A 14,047-nucleotide genomic window follows, 5' to 3' on the forward strand; every position below is an offset into this window, starting at 1 on the left:
TATTGATAGAATTGCCAAAAAGAATAATAATAATATTACATGCTGAAATTTAATCAACTTGGTGGATTAAGTTCTGGTAATAATGCAAGTATAAAGTATTGTGAAGCATTAGAATTGAATATATTTATTTAAATTTTACAATTGGAATGTTGAACAATTTGCATGTTTGTATATTGTATTACTTTATAAATATCATATGTAAAAAGAAGTTAAAACAATTAATAAAATTGCAATATAAAAACAAAGCAACCTTCAGTTTATGAAAATTAGCTAGATACCTGCTGTCCTGTTTTTTTTCTGTATTAGCTTATTTCATGTAGTCATTAATTTATTTTAATACATTATAAAAATGTAGAATCAGGTAACACAGCATTTTGGAGCTGTAGTTCTCAACCCTGCTCTGCAAATTTTAGTGTTAAGGCAGCTCTTGTTGGAGTTTCAAAATTGTCCTCCAGTCTGAGTGCATGCATGGTATTTGCATGTTCTCTCATGTATGGTGGGTTTTCTCTAGGTACTTCGGTTTACTTTTACAGTCCAAATACATGCAGTGTAGGCTGACAGGTGTTTTGACATAGTGTATGATTTGGTGTATGAATGTGTGTGCTATTGTTGAATGATGTCATGGGACTGGATTATGTGTGTAGCTTGTCTTGAAATTCGTGGGATTTTTCCTTGGGATTTTTCTGGGAAAATCTTTTTTTTTTTCTTCTAAAATTAATAGTCAGCAGTATTAACTCCGTACCATAGAACATTGCATAATATGTGACAAATATTCTGGCACCACTGTTGTGACGTACTGACCACCATATCTAGAATTCAGAACAATTTGTTTCCAAGATCATGGGACTGAAACTGGATGATGAGGAAACTATGGTTTCCTTTGGACGTTACATCGCTCTTTACAAGCATCCTACCACTGATGCCATAATAGCTGTTAAAAGAGATTGGAAGAGGACAGCATCCTCAACACTAGAAGCAGTCTTAATCTTGACCAGATCTGTTCTGATCCTGTCTGGTTCTGTCTTAAAACTTGCGGTTTGACTTCCACCATCCATTGCAACACAAATACCGTGTCATAAGGACACTGCACCACAGGGTAGACCTCCCTACCTTTACTGAGGCCGAACAGGAAGAAAAAAAGCGTCTGAAGGCAGCAATGTGGATATCATAAGACACAACGAGACACAACGGAAGAAAAATCTTGTCATCCCGTATGTCGCTTGAAGTTGCAAAAATGTTATTAAAGGATTTTTGGAAAGCACAACATACCAATTTATTTTAAACCAACCAACACACTAAGACAGAGACTCGTCCTCCCCAAAGACCACACACCAAAACATAAGAAAAGTGCAGTGACAAGTGTTCAGACTGGTAGTTCTACACTGGGGAGACAAAACAACCTCTTCATGTATCAACACAGAAGGAGCAACACCTCTGGTCCAGAATCAGCAGTATACTGTACTTTTACTTGAAAGACAAAGGACACACATTTCAGGATCAAATTGTGTGAATTTTTGACAGAGAAGATAAATAGTTTGAGAGACGGGTGAAAGAAGAACATCTATGTGCAGAAGGAAAATCCTTCTCTCAACAGAGGTGGAGAACTCTGACACAACCTGCCTCCTATTTTTCATGCTGCCCTTTCAACTATCCCAAGAAAGATCAAGACCTCTTCACGTGTCCACCAAGAAAGCCACACATTACCCCTAAAGGCTTTCTCTAATCTCTCTTTATTGTTACCCCAACAGCCCTTTTATCTCTACCATCATAACGACTCTATAATAATGTAACAATCCATTTCAGATACAGGTGGACCCTTTGACCTTGAAGGATTTAAATACACAGAACTTTTCAACTTACTTTACACTGTGGAAGCTATTTGGATAAATAGTAAAATTGTTCTACCAAATTAAGAAGTTGTCCAGTTGACATGAGTCAACTTTCAGATAACCTCACCTGGATGACCTCGTATGAATGTCATTCTAAAATCAGATAATGTTTATAATTTAAAGCATGATTGAATAACTTTTGTCAAAAAGTCAGGTAAATTATTACTGTTCAATATACTTCATATTCTTATTTTGTAACTAGAGTGTTTTTTAATTTAATTCAATTTTATTTTATTTTATTTTACTTTTCTTAGGTAACTATCCATCATGAAGCTGAACATTTTTCTTTTTCTGTGTCTCAGTGGTAAGACTTTTTTATTTAGTTATTTATTTATTTGTTTATTTATTTATTTAATTGACTGCATGGTTTATTGAACTTTTTTAAATTCACTCTTACTTCCACTAACTTTTTACTCTTATAAAACTGAAAAAAAAAAAAATTGTTATTCATACTGTCTGGGTTAAAATTAAGCAGGTACTGACATAATAACTAATTATATATATATTTATATATTTTGGCCAAACCTTTGTATAACATTGTATACACGTACAGTACATTTATTTCAGTACGGAGTCGGTCCCCTTTTTGCAGCTATAACAGCTTCCAGTCTTCTTGGAAGCGTGTCCACAAGATTTTGTAGTGTTTCTGTGAAGACTCGTGTCCATCCATTCTGTAGAGCATTTATGAGGTCAGGCACTGTTGTTAGACGAGAAGGCCCAGCTCACAATCTCCGTTTCAGTTCGTCCCAAAGGTGCTTGATGGGGTTGAGGTCAGGGCTCTGGTTGGGCCGTTCAAGTTCTTCGCATGAAACTCATCAAACCATGTCTTTAAAGCCCTTGCTTTGTGCACTGGGGCACAGTCATGTTGGAATAGAAAAGGGCCTTCTCCAAACGGTTGCCACAAAGTTGATAGCGTAGCATTGTCCAAGATTTCTTGGTATGCTGAAGCATTACAGTTGCCCTTCACTAGGGATAAGAGGCCTGATTGAAACATTTGGATTCAACAATTAAAAGGTTTGTCCACACAGTTTATCTACTCACAAATTGATATTACTTTTAATTTAAAAAGGAAATACTAAACCTGGTTTGCTGAACAGGCAGGTGCCCCTTTAGCTTGGGACAGTCACCCAGTACACCAGCTCACGTGTCCAACACAGGACATCGCTACCTGAGATTTAGGCTGCTATAGTGATTAATCCACAATTATCCTAAATATACACTCAGTACTCTCCCAACAATTCATTCATTGTTGCTTTATATGAACTCCGATCTGAAATGATCGTTTTTTGAATTACTTATTTGGTAAACAAATTATATTAAAAGAGAGAGAGAGAGAGAGAGAGAGAGAGATTTGATTAAAAAAGTCAAGTACATAAGTTGTTATACAAAATAAATTGTAAATAAAATTATTTTAGTGATAATTTAACACACTAAAACATTTTTTTTTAGATTTAATTAATTGCTTTATAAATTTCCTATGCTGGTTTTGGTTCCTTACATCTTTAGATGCTAATTATATATCAAACATTCTTTGTTTTAGACATTAAGAATTTATATATATATACATTATATGAATATTTTTCACCAGTTAAAGTTTACTGTGATTACCAAAAATAAAATGCCTTTAACAGGTCTGGCCCCAGTTGCTGTATCCATCCTGCTAACCATCCCTCACAGATATGAGTTGATCCCTACAAGATTGACATGGGCTAGTGCACAGACTTACTGCAAAGCAAAGTACACCGACCTAGCAATAACCCTAAGTGATACGGACTGGCTAAGATTGAAGACAGTAGCAGGCAGAAAAGGTCTGGCGACAAGTGCATCAATGTTTGTCGGACTGTGGAATGATGTGAATAGCTGGCGTTGGTCCTTATACGACCTTTCACTGAATATTGCCAATTATACCAACTGGTACGCTGGACAGCCTGATAATCTAAGTGGGAATCAAGCATGTGTTGCTATAATTACACTTAATCAGTGGTTTGATCAACCATGTACAGACCTAAGACCCTTCATTTGCTATGATGGTGAGTCTATAATGATAATAATGATGATTTGCTTGGTTTTGATTTCATGGCTCTGGTTACATTTTGTGTTTTACTGTACCTTTGTATCCTATTTTCTGTGGAGGCCGGTGCTAACAGACACAACCTTATGTTTACTTTTACCCCACAGTTAATTTCAGTGGCAAATTTATCTCTATTACCAGTCCTTTGCTGACCTGGCTTGATGCTCGGACCTATTGCAGACAACATCATACAGACTTGGGCAGCTCTCTTAGCAGCTCAGATCAAGACATAATTGATCAGTTAGCAGCAACCAGTAACAGTCCCTGGATAGGGCTATACAGAGACACATGGAAGTGGTCAGATGGGTCCAATGCTACAAATATCAAGTGGACTCCTGGAGAGCCAAATAATGCTGGAACAAATGATAACTGTGGAGTATTTCGTAATGGACTATTAATTGATGCTCCCTGCAGCATCCCATCCTATTTCTTCTGTCACACATGTGAGTCTTTTGGGTTATCAAGTTTAGTTAGTGTGGTTTATATTGTGGCGTGGGCGGGGTTTCGGGTAACAACCATCATGCTCTGCGGGAGGGACTGTTTATGTGTTCACCGTGTTGGGGAAAGGTGTTTGGTTTAGTGGCTTCAGCCAGGGTATGTGTGATAGGGTGTTCTTCTTTTAAGCCGTCTCATGTGTTCGTGTTGTGAGATTGTGTGCTTGAATAAAATACTCCCAGCCATTTGCATTGGGCAGCAAGATAAGCTCGCTCGTCTCTCCACCATCCTTTCAGGCGATAAAACCGCCACATTGGTGTCAGAAGTGGGATCATGGAGAGTCGCGAGTTGGAGCGCACTCCGGAGGAAATCCGGAGGATCCAAATGGGCCGCCGAGTAGCGGAGCAGCTGCGGAGAAAGAAAACCCTCCCTGATGGGGCTAGTGCGGGCAAAGAGCGGCGACCGGAGCGGAGCGGCGCGTTCCAGGTTCCAGTATTGGACCTCGGGGAGGAGTCCTCCAGTGACGTGGCGCCGACACCGGAGCAAGCTACAGCTCCGTGCCCCGTCCGCCAGCGAAGCGACCTACAGCTGCGCCTGCCGGCCTACAACGGCGCCGGCGATCCCCAGGCGTTCATCGCCCAGGTAGAGCTAGCCGCCAAATTCGCGGGCTGGTCCCCGGCAGAAACAGCCGTCCGGGTGGCCCTCTCGTTGGAGGGTGACGCGCTGCGGGCGTTGCAAGATCTCCGGGCTGATGAGCGGGACGACTGGTTAAAGCTGCAGCAGGCGCTCTGTTTCCGTTTCGGCGCAGGAGACCGTAACGAGGCCGCGGGCGAGGAGCTGGCAACCCACGTGCGGAGCGCCTCTGAGCCACTAGGGGCGTTCGCCATGGACCTGCGATCTCTCGCGCGCCAGGGCTACCCGGATTTCGGACACGGCCAGCAGGAAGAGCTAGCTCGTCGCGCGTTTCTTCGGGGAATCCGGCCGTACCGCCTTCGCGAGCACCTCCGGTTAGCGGCACCGGCGTCGCTGTCCGAGGCGCTGCGCGAGGCTGAGCGCGCCGAGCCCATCTTGGGAGAACACCACGGCGAGAGAGCCGAGCGATCTTCGGTGGCTTGCGGCCGCTGGGGAGGTGAACCTAGCCGGGGACAGGGCTACCCGTCGCGGCTAGGCATCGACCCGGCCGGCAAGTATCCGCGACAACGCCGAGGCCAAGGATACCGCTGCAACGTTCTCCGGCCGGAGGACAGCGTACCCCAGCAGCCGTTAAACTAGCTTCGGGGGGCACCGAGGGGAAACCGCCTCCCACAGCCATCTTTGTTCCCCCAACTGCCGGATTTAACTTCCGGTCGGGACGTGTCGGAAATCGCGCAGGGGTCTACGTGGACTGCGGCCTGGACAACGTTTCGCTGCGGGCGCTCGTGGACACCGGCTCTACAGTTTCGCTGCTGCGCGGGGGATTGTTGAAGCGCGGAGAGCGCGGTCGTGTGCTGCCGGACCCGGCCGTGAACATTCGCACCGTGTCGGGAAGTTATTTGAGGATACGGGCCTGTCGCACAGTGCGAATACAAGTAGGTGCAATCATTCTTTTTCACCCATTCTTTGTGGCGGATATCGAGGATGATTGTATCTTGGGATTAGACATTTTGGAAAGGTGGGGTGCGGTACTGAATCTCGCAGACGGGACTCTGCGTGGTAGTTTCGGTTTAGCTAGGTTGCTAGTGCCCAAAGCGCGGCCGGACGAGTTAGTAGCACGCACCAGCGGGGCGGAACTTCCGGTGGACGCGCCATGTAAACATCCGGTAGCTGTCCGAGCGAGAATAATGGCCGAGCTGATGCGGCGTAGCAGTGTAGGGCTAAATCAGACGCAGACCGACGCCGTGAAGTCCCTTTTGCACGAGTTCGCCGATATTTTCGCAGTGGATGAGCGCGAGTGCACGCATACCGATTTGGTGCAGCACCATATCGATACGGGTAACGCCGCTCCTGTTCGGTTACATCCGAGACGCCTCCCGTTAGCTAAACGAGCTATAGCCGAGCAGCAGCTGCGTGAGATGGCCGACTCGGGCGTTATAGAGCCAGCATCCGGACCGTGGTCTTCACCCGTTGTACTGGTGCGTAAAAAGGACGAATCGTGGTGGTTTTGTGTGGACTACCGGCGGTTAAACGAGGTGACGCGCAAGGATTCTTATCCGTTACCGCGAATAGATGATGCGCTGGAACACGTTGCGGGCTCGTCGTGGTTTAGCTCGTTGGATCTGCGTAGCGGGTATTGGCAAGTAGAGCTCGCCCCGGAAGCACGACCCAAAACCGCGTTTTCGATCGGACAAGGTGTCAGACAAGGACGGGAGGTGTTTCTAGCTATCCGGCGGGCGAATTTGCGGCTCAATCCCAAGAAGTGCCAGTTGTTGCGGCAAGAAACTGTCTTTCTGGGACACGTCATTAGCGCTCAAGGGATTGCCACCGATCCAGCCAAAATTGCCGCGCTACAGAATTGGCCTGAGCCGTCAAATGTGTCGCAGCTGCGCACCTTTCTCGGGTTAGCGTCATACTATCGCCGGTTCGTGAGGGATTTTGCTACGATCGCCAGCCCGCTGCACGCGCTCACGAGAAAGAACCAGCCGTTTCGCTGGGACAGGGAGCACGCGCGTGCGTTCACACGGTTACGGGAAGCTCTGGTTACGTCGCCCGTTCTCGAATATCCTGATATAGCTCGTACGTTTATTCTCGACACGGACGCGAGCGATGTAGGGCTGGGGGCCGTCCTGTCTCAGGTTGCCGGGGGCAAAGAGCGTGTTGTCGCGTACTTCAGCCGCGCGTTGTCTGGGCCGGAAAAGAATTACTGCGTCACGCGGCGCGAGCTGCTTGCGGTCGTCGCGGCCCTTAAGCATTTTAGGCCGTATTTATACGGGCAATCCTTCTTGCTGCGGACCAACCACGCTTCGCTGGTGTGGCTGCTCAGTTTTAAAGAGCCCGAGGGACAGTTAGCGCGTTGGCTCGAACGGTTGCAGGACTATCATTTTACCGTTCAGCACCGAGCGGGAAAATTGCACGCTAACGCCGATGCGTTATCCCGCCGGCCGTGCAGCAAGGAGCGTTGTCGACACTGCGAGCGGGTTGAAGAGCGTGTGGGTGGTCACGACATCGAACACACCCCGACCCCCGTGAATCAGAACATTCTCCCTGCGCAGTCTTCCGAAACCCCCGTCGGTAATCGGCCGTCCGAGCCGGCGTGCAGCCGAGTCACTGCGGCACCTACACCATCGCCGGTGGTCGTTTCGCCTGTGCCACAGATGGACTGCGATCAGCTAATGGTCGAGCAGGAGAAGGACCCGGCATTGCAGCGGGTATTAAGTTGGGTTAACGCGGGCCAGAGACCGGATTATGCCGCAATCGCCCACCTGGGACCCGAAGAAAAAGCTCTCCACTCGCAGTTTCACCGACTAGCGTTGCGGGGGGGCTTACTCTACCGCCAGTGGGAACGGCCGTGTGGCGCTGGCGAATCTTTTCAGCTGCTGGTGCCGCGGACTTTGCGGGCATGTGTGCTGGGGATGGTTCATGGGCACGCGGGTTCGGGACACTTTGGGGTAACTAAGACACTGCGGCGGTTGCGTGCTCGGTTCTACTGGCCGGGTTGTGATACTGACAGCGAACTTTTTGTTCACAGATGCGATGTCTGCACGGCAAAGAAGGGCCCTACCCAGCGCTCGCGAGCACCCTTGCAAGACTTTCGGGTGGGGGCGCCCATGGAACGTATGGGCGTGGACATTCTGGGGCCGTTTCCCATCTCTGATCGCGGGAATCGTTATGTGCTGGTGGCCATGGATTACTTCACCAAGTGGCCGGAGGCGTTCGCTGTTCCGGATCAGAGCGCTTCCACCACGGCTCGAGTGCTGGTGGATGAGGTGTTCAGCCGATTCGGCTCCCCGGAGCAGTTGCACAGTGATCAGGGGCGTAACTTCGAGGCGGAGGTGTTTGCGGCGGTGTGCGAGCGCCTCGGGGTGAAAAAGACCCGCACCACGCCCCTGCATCCACAAAGTGATGGCCTCGTGGAGCGGTTCAACCGAACACTCACCACCCAACTCGCCGTGCTTACCAGCAACCGGCAAAAAGATTGGGACGAGCATTTGCCTCTCGTGCTTTGGGCGTATCGCACAGCGGTGCAGGAGTCCTTGCAACTGACGCCAGCTGCGTTAATGTTCGGTCGCGAGTTGCGCACGCCTGTGGATCTGGTGTTCGGGCCCCCGCCTCAAGTGGATTTACCCACGAAACCAGGTTTGGACTATTTTTATTCATTGAAAGACAAACTGTTTCGTGTCCACGAATTGGCGCGTAGACACTTGGCGGACGCCGGGGTTAAGCAGCGCCGCGTGTACGATACCCACAGCCGGGGGCGCGACTTTGCTACTGGGGAGCAGGTTTGGGTGTATTCCCCCGGAAGGAAAAGGGGGCTCTCACCTAAGCTTATGTCGCACTGGGTGGGCCCCTGCACGGTCGTCGCACAGCTCTCTGATGTGGTCTACCGGGTGCGGTTGACGGGGCGGTCGCGATTGGTCGTGCTCCACCGGGACCGGCTCGCTCCCTACCAGCCCCACGTCAGCAAAACATCGAGCTCTGTGGAGGCCGGTCCGCCTCAGGAAGAGGGCTGTGCCCCGCCTCGCCCCGCAAAAAGACTCCGGCGTTCACAACGCCAGCGCCGCCCACCGTCACGCCTGCTAGACTGAGTTCGCCATGGTGACCGGGGACGGTCACAGCTCGGGTGGGGGCAATGTGGCGTGGGCGGGGTTTCGGGTAACAACCATCATGCTCTGCGGGAGGGACTGTTTATGTGTTCACCGTGTTGGGGAAAGGTGTTTGGTTTAGTGGCTTCAGCCAGGGTATGTGTGATAGGGTGTTCTTCTTTTAAGCCGTCTCATGTGTTCGTGTTGTGAGATTGTGTGCTTGAATAAAATACTCCCAGCCATTTGCATTGGGCAGCAAGATAAGCTCGCTCGTCTCTCCACCATCCTTTCAGGCGATAAAACCGCCACAATATATAAAAACCAATCAATGAGTGTTTGTGCATGTGTGTTTCTATAGTTTACCCAACACGGAGTCAGATAATTAGACTGCAGGTGGAGTATGATGGGAGTGTGTTTGACCCTGCTGTCCAGTCAATCATTTTAAATCAAGTGAGTCATAAGATTGTACAATTGTGTGTCAAATGTTGTTGTTGGTATTTCTTACTGCTTATCTGCTTAAATTTTGTTTGTCTTCAGTAATCCACCTCAGTAATTCTTGGTTTCTCTGTGACATTTATTTGTTTCTTTTCCTAAGTAATTAAACCCCAATTCTGATCTTCAGATTAAGCAGAAACTGAAGGAAAATGGCATGTTGGAGAACACCACAGTTACCTGGAGTGTGCAGCCCGATGGAAACATTTTTCACTTAAAAATAGGTGACATGTAACAGCTTAATCAGGAGTGTCCAAATTTAGCACAATTTGTAATACACAAGCACCTAAACATATACATTAACATATACATTAAGTAAATATCCTTGTAATTGTATTACTTTGTATGTAACTCACCCTGTTTGACTTTTCAAGTAAAATTTTCAAGTCACTTTTAATTTTATGGGAAATGTTTAATATTCAACATGTTTAGTAATATTCAATAAGTAAAAAGTCAAAAAGGGTCTGTTCACATACTGGGTTTAGTGCATAAGTGCGTCATAATGAAAAACAATTCTTATATTGAATGTAAAGAATTAAATAAAAAAAATTAAAAGTACTTAGTGCATACTATGAACAGTCTGTATAATCTATAATATTCTTTTGATTATTACTGTTCATAAACATACTCTTAAGTTATCACATTTTGTTATTTCTAACATTTATCTTGGATTTGGGCTTTTTCTTTTTCTCATCATTTCACACACAGTCCACAGCAATGGGTACTCAATAAACAGGTGTTTGGAGTGGTTTTTAAAAATAAAGACTAAAAATCAATTTTCCATCAATTTTCAAACCCTCTGTTATGACATTTGTGACCTCTGGTGCATCCTACTTTTATTAGTTATCCTTAAGATACTTCGATCTTGATTGAGTCCAGTCCTAGGCACAGAAACAAAAACACCAAAAACTTTCCTGTCTCCTTCATCCATGATTATTCATTTTGGCTGGGTGGACTAATCTGAGAAGACTGTTGTTGAGTTGTTCTAAATCTCTTTCATTTGAGAATGCGGGGTAGTTTCCTACCCTTTTCCTCAGCTATTCTTCCTATTTTCATCTTGCCATTATAATTTACTTTAATTTGTTCATAATTTAAAATCTCTCTGGTTAGTTCGTTATACTGCCCTTCTGGAGGCTGCCCTTATCTGGGATACTTTCATTTCTGCAAATGCATTCTTCCTCAGATCTGTTTTTTGACACAACTCTATTTCACATGTCTACAGATAATGCCTTTCACTTTGAAAGTTAACTAAGTTTAATCAAAAAGACATACCAAACTCCTGCATACATACGGAGATAATGGAGGAAATGCGAAAGTACTGAATAATATAAACATACATTAAAATAATGGCTTGGCCCTGACTTGGCCAGACAGGCAGTGTAAGCATTCTTTCTTCGGGCCGTGTAAATCTCAAATATGTTTTATGTATTATAATTTGTTTTAAAAAATGACTATGAACATGTGATTTTAGATGGATGGATTTATGTCTCTGTTAGCTAAATTTTCAACAATTCAGATAGGGTGTTATCAAGTGGGAGCAGATATGACAAAAAAATAATAATTTTACCGCCCAGATTCACACCTTAAAAAGCCCCTTCTCCACTCCCCATGCAAAATAATAATAAATGTGAAAAGTGCTCTTCCACCTCACTTGTGTCCAGCAAGAGGTAGAACATGTCTTACATTTTAACATTTCACCAGAAAATTGTTTTCTGCATCAGGTATTTTTTACCCCAGTTGCACTGGGATATGCGAAGAAGGAATTTCACTGTGCTGTAATGTATATGTGACAAATAAAGGCTTAATTCAACTTAACTTAACTTGAGTATAATGTTCTGTGAATGTGGTGTGGGAAATGTAATTTTTTACATTTTTTTTTGTTAATTTCCCAAGCTATTTATGATTCTTTTTTTCTCTCTCACAGCTTGAGATACTTTTGTACACACTTCTGCACAGTAATGGGACTTTCAGAATTGGTCCCCAGTGTTGTTACCCAAGAACCCTTGAGCCCAAAGTTTGATTCGTCAGGAACTATTCACTGATTCACTAAAAGAGGAGCTCTCAGGATATCCACAGATTTTACCTTGTGGACTGACTGGTGGGACTAACAGCCATCAGTCTCACAAAAAGTTCCAATGCGTTTTAGAGAGTTTTAGAGACCATTTACTAACCCTCTTTTTAGTTGGCTCTTGGACTTCTTAGAGGACACTTTGTCGTTTTGTCCTAGAAATCAAAGGCTAACGCAGTCATTAAATTATTGTAAAAAATAAAGTTTTACTTCATCCAGATCCTCAGACTCATTGGTTTTGCAGTTGTTAGTTTTCTTTAAAGATTATTTCAAGAATTAACACATCAATTATTATTCATGATTATTAATTATTAACAATTATTAATTTGAAAGTCAGCATCAACTTGTGGGGGAGGGAAAAACTTCACACAACATCTTTAAACAATTTTAAACAAGGGATTTTAACTAGACCCTACGGAACATTTTGTGTTCAAAGTTTATGCACTCAGTTCTAATACTGGGATAATTTACATTGTCCAGGTATACCATAGAAAGACCGGGTATAGAGGACATGATTGGCTGTTCATCAGAGTTTACCTGATTGGCTGTTTTGTGGCATGCAAAAAACACAGATATAACACCACACTTGCAAAATCAGCTAATTATTGCAGCTTACTGTGAAGTCTGCTTGGTGTTAATTTTTTAATGACCTGCTTCATGCCAAAATCTGATGTTGACTCACAACTTTCAGCAAAGGTATTTTACATGTTTTTATTATGTTCAGTTTTGCAAAGCAAATTTATATTAATGTTCTCATTTCTGTAGTGACAGCTAATCCACAGTGACTTGTGCCATGGATAAGCCATATAAATCAATGACAGGGTGAAGTTTTCTGGAAGTGAGGAGATGACTGTAACAAATAGCAATAAAACATTCAGCGATAAAGCTGTGACTAAGCTTTCAGACTTCTTAACAAGCTATTTTTTATTTTTTACTGAAACAAGTTTAGCTCTGTTTTATTAATATATTTTATAGTGATGCACTCGCTACTTCCTCTCTAGTCTGTTCCAAACACTCAGAATTCAGCATCAGTATACTAATCATCGGCCTAACCATCTGTCATCATCCGATAAAGATAAAGAGACTTTATTATCATTGTAGTGATACAACAAAATTTGTTTGGCAGCTCCCAGAGACCAGCAGCAATGATAAATGTAAGAATAACCTAAGGAATAGACAAAAGAATAAATACAAGGTAATTGCACTAGTTTATTCATGCTCCCAATTTGTTTTTTGTTTTTTTTCAAACAAATTGGTTCATGACCAAAAAATTTGCCTGAATTTGTCCCTGTTCACAAACTCTAGTACCCCTTATTCTTACATGTAAAACAGGACTCATATATTTGAGTTCAACAGCATTATTATTATATAGGTTTAAGGCTTCAAAATTCTGCTTCCTAGTTACCAAAGAGCGGCAGTGATGATTTTATAAAGCAGGTATGATAACCTTTTAGAGGCTGAATATTCTATCTGATTATTAATACCTGGCTATTCCAAATTAAAGGCAACCTGATGAACCCAATCATTTGGAATCCTTTCTTTGTGAAATTAGGAGGTTGATGGGTAAGCATTTGGTTTTATTTAAATAAGCAGTTTAGACACTAATAAAAACTGTAAACAAAATGGATCTGTCTACAAACATTACATCAATCGTTCCAGGATTAAGTGGACAAATAAAGTTTAAAGATAAACTGTTAAGAGAGTTGTGTAAAAGCAGTTTATTCTTATTGTTGTTGTTAGAACTAAAGTAAACTTTAACATTTAAATAACAGGTTGATTTTAAATTTTTAAAATAGTTTAAAAAAAAAAAAAAAAAAAGCCAATCGTAAACGAGAAGAATTAGCAGAATTACCAAAATCTAGAGATAAATTTATAAAGGAATATTGTAAAGATTTAGTATATGAATGATTCCAAAAAAAAAAAACATTTTAATCAGCAGATTAATGTGTGTTACAGTTTTCTAACAATACTATATTTTTGATACTTGGCATAACTAATAGCAGTTAGCAGTTTTATACTGAAATCATTATTTTCTAAAAATAAAAATACTTATTTTTTTCTCAGTGTGTGCTGCTTGATAGCTAATACTCCTGAAAAGCGAGGCAAATGTACTTTATACATAAACACTTTACTGGATGCACTATTCATGTATTCATGTATGATCATTTTGGATAGTATTGAGGAAATTGTAAATTGTACATTGTCATGGCAAATTTGTTGTGAACTATGCCAATTTTCTAAACACAAACCCAACAACTACTTAAGTGTTGAAAGAGCAAAAAAGTTTATTGCAACCAAAAGTAAATGGACAGCACTGGACTGGCCAGCCAGAAGACAACAGACGCCCAAGAAAATTCCGCAAGATCTCCCCTCA

The sequence above is a fragment of the Clarias gariepinus genome, chromosome 20, assembly GCF_024256425.1.
Source record: "Clarias gariepinus isolate MV-2021 ecotype Netherlands chromosome 20, CGAR_prim_01v2, whole genome shotgun sequence".
NCBI classification, from domain to species: domain Eukaryota; kingdom Metazoa; phylum Chordata; class Actinopteri; order Siluriformes; family Clariidae; genus Clarias; species Clarias gariepinus.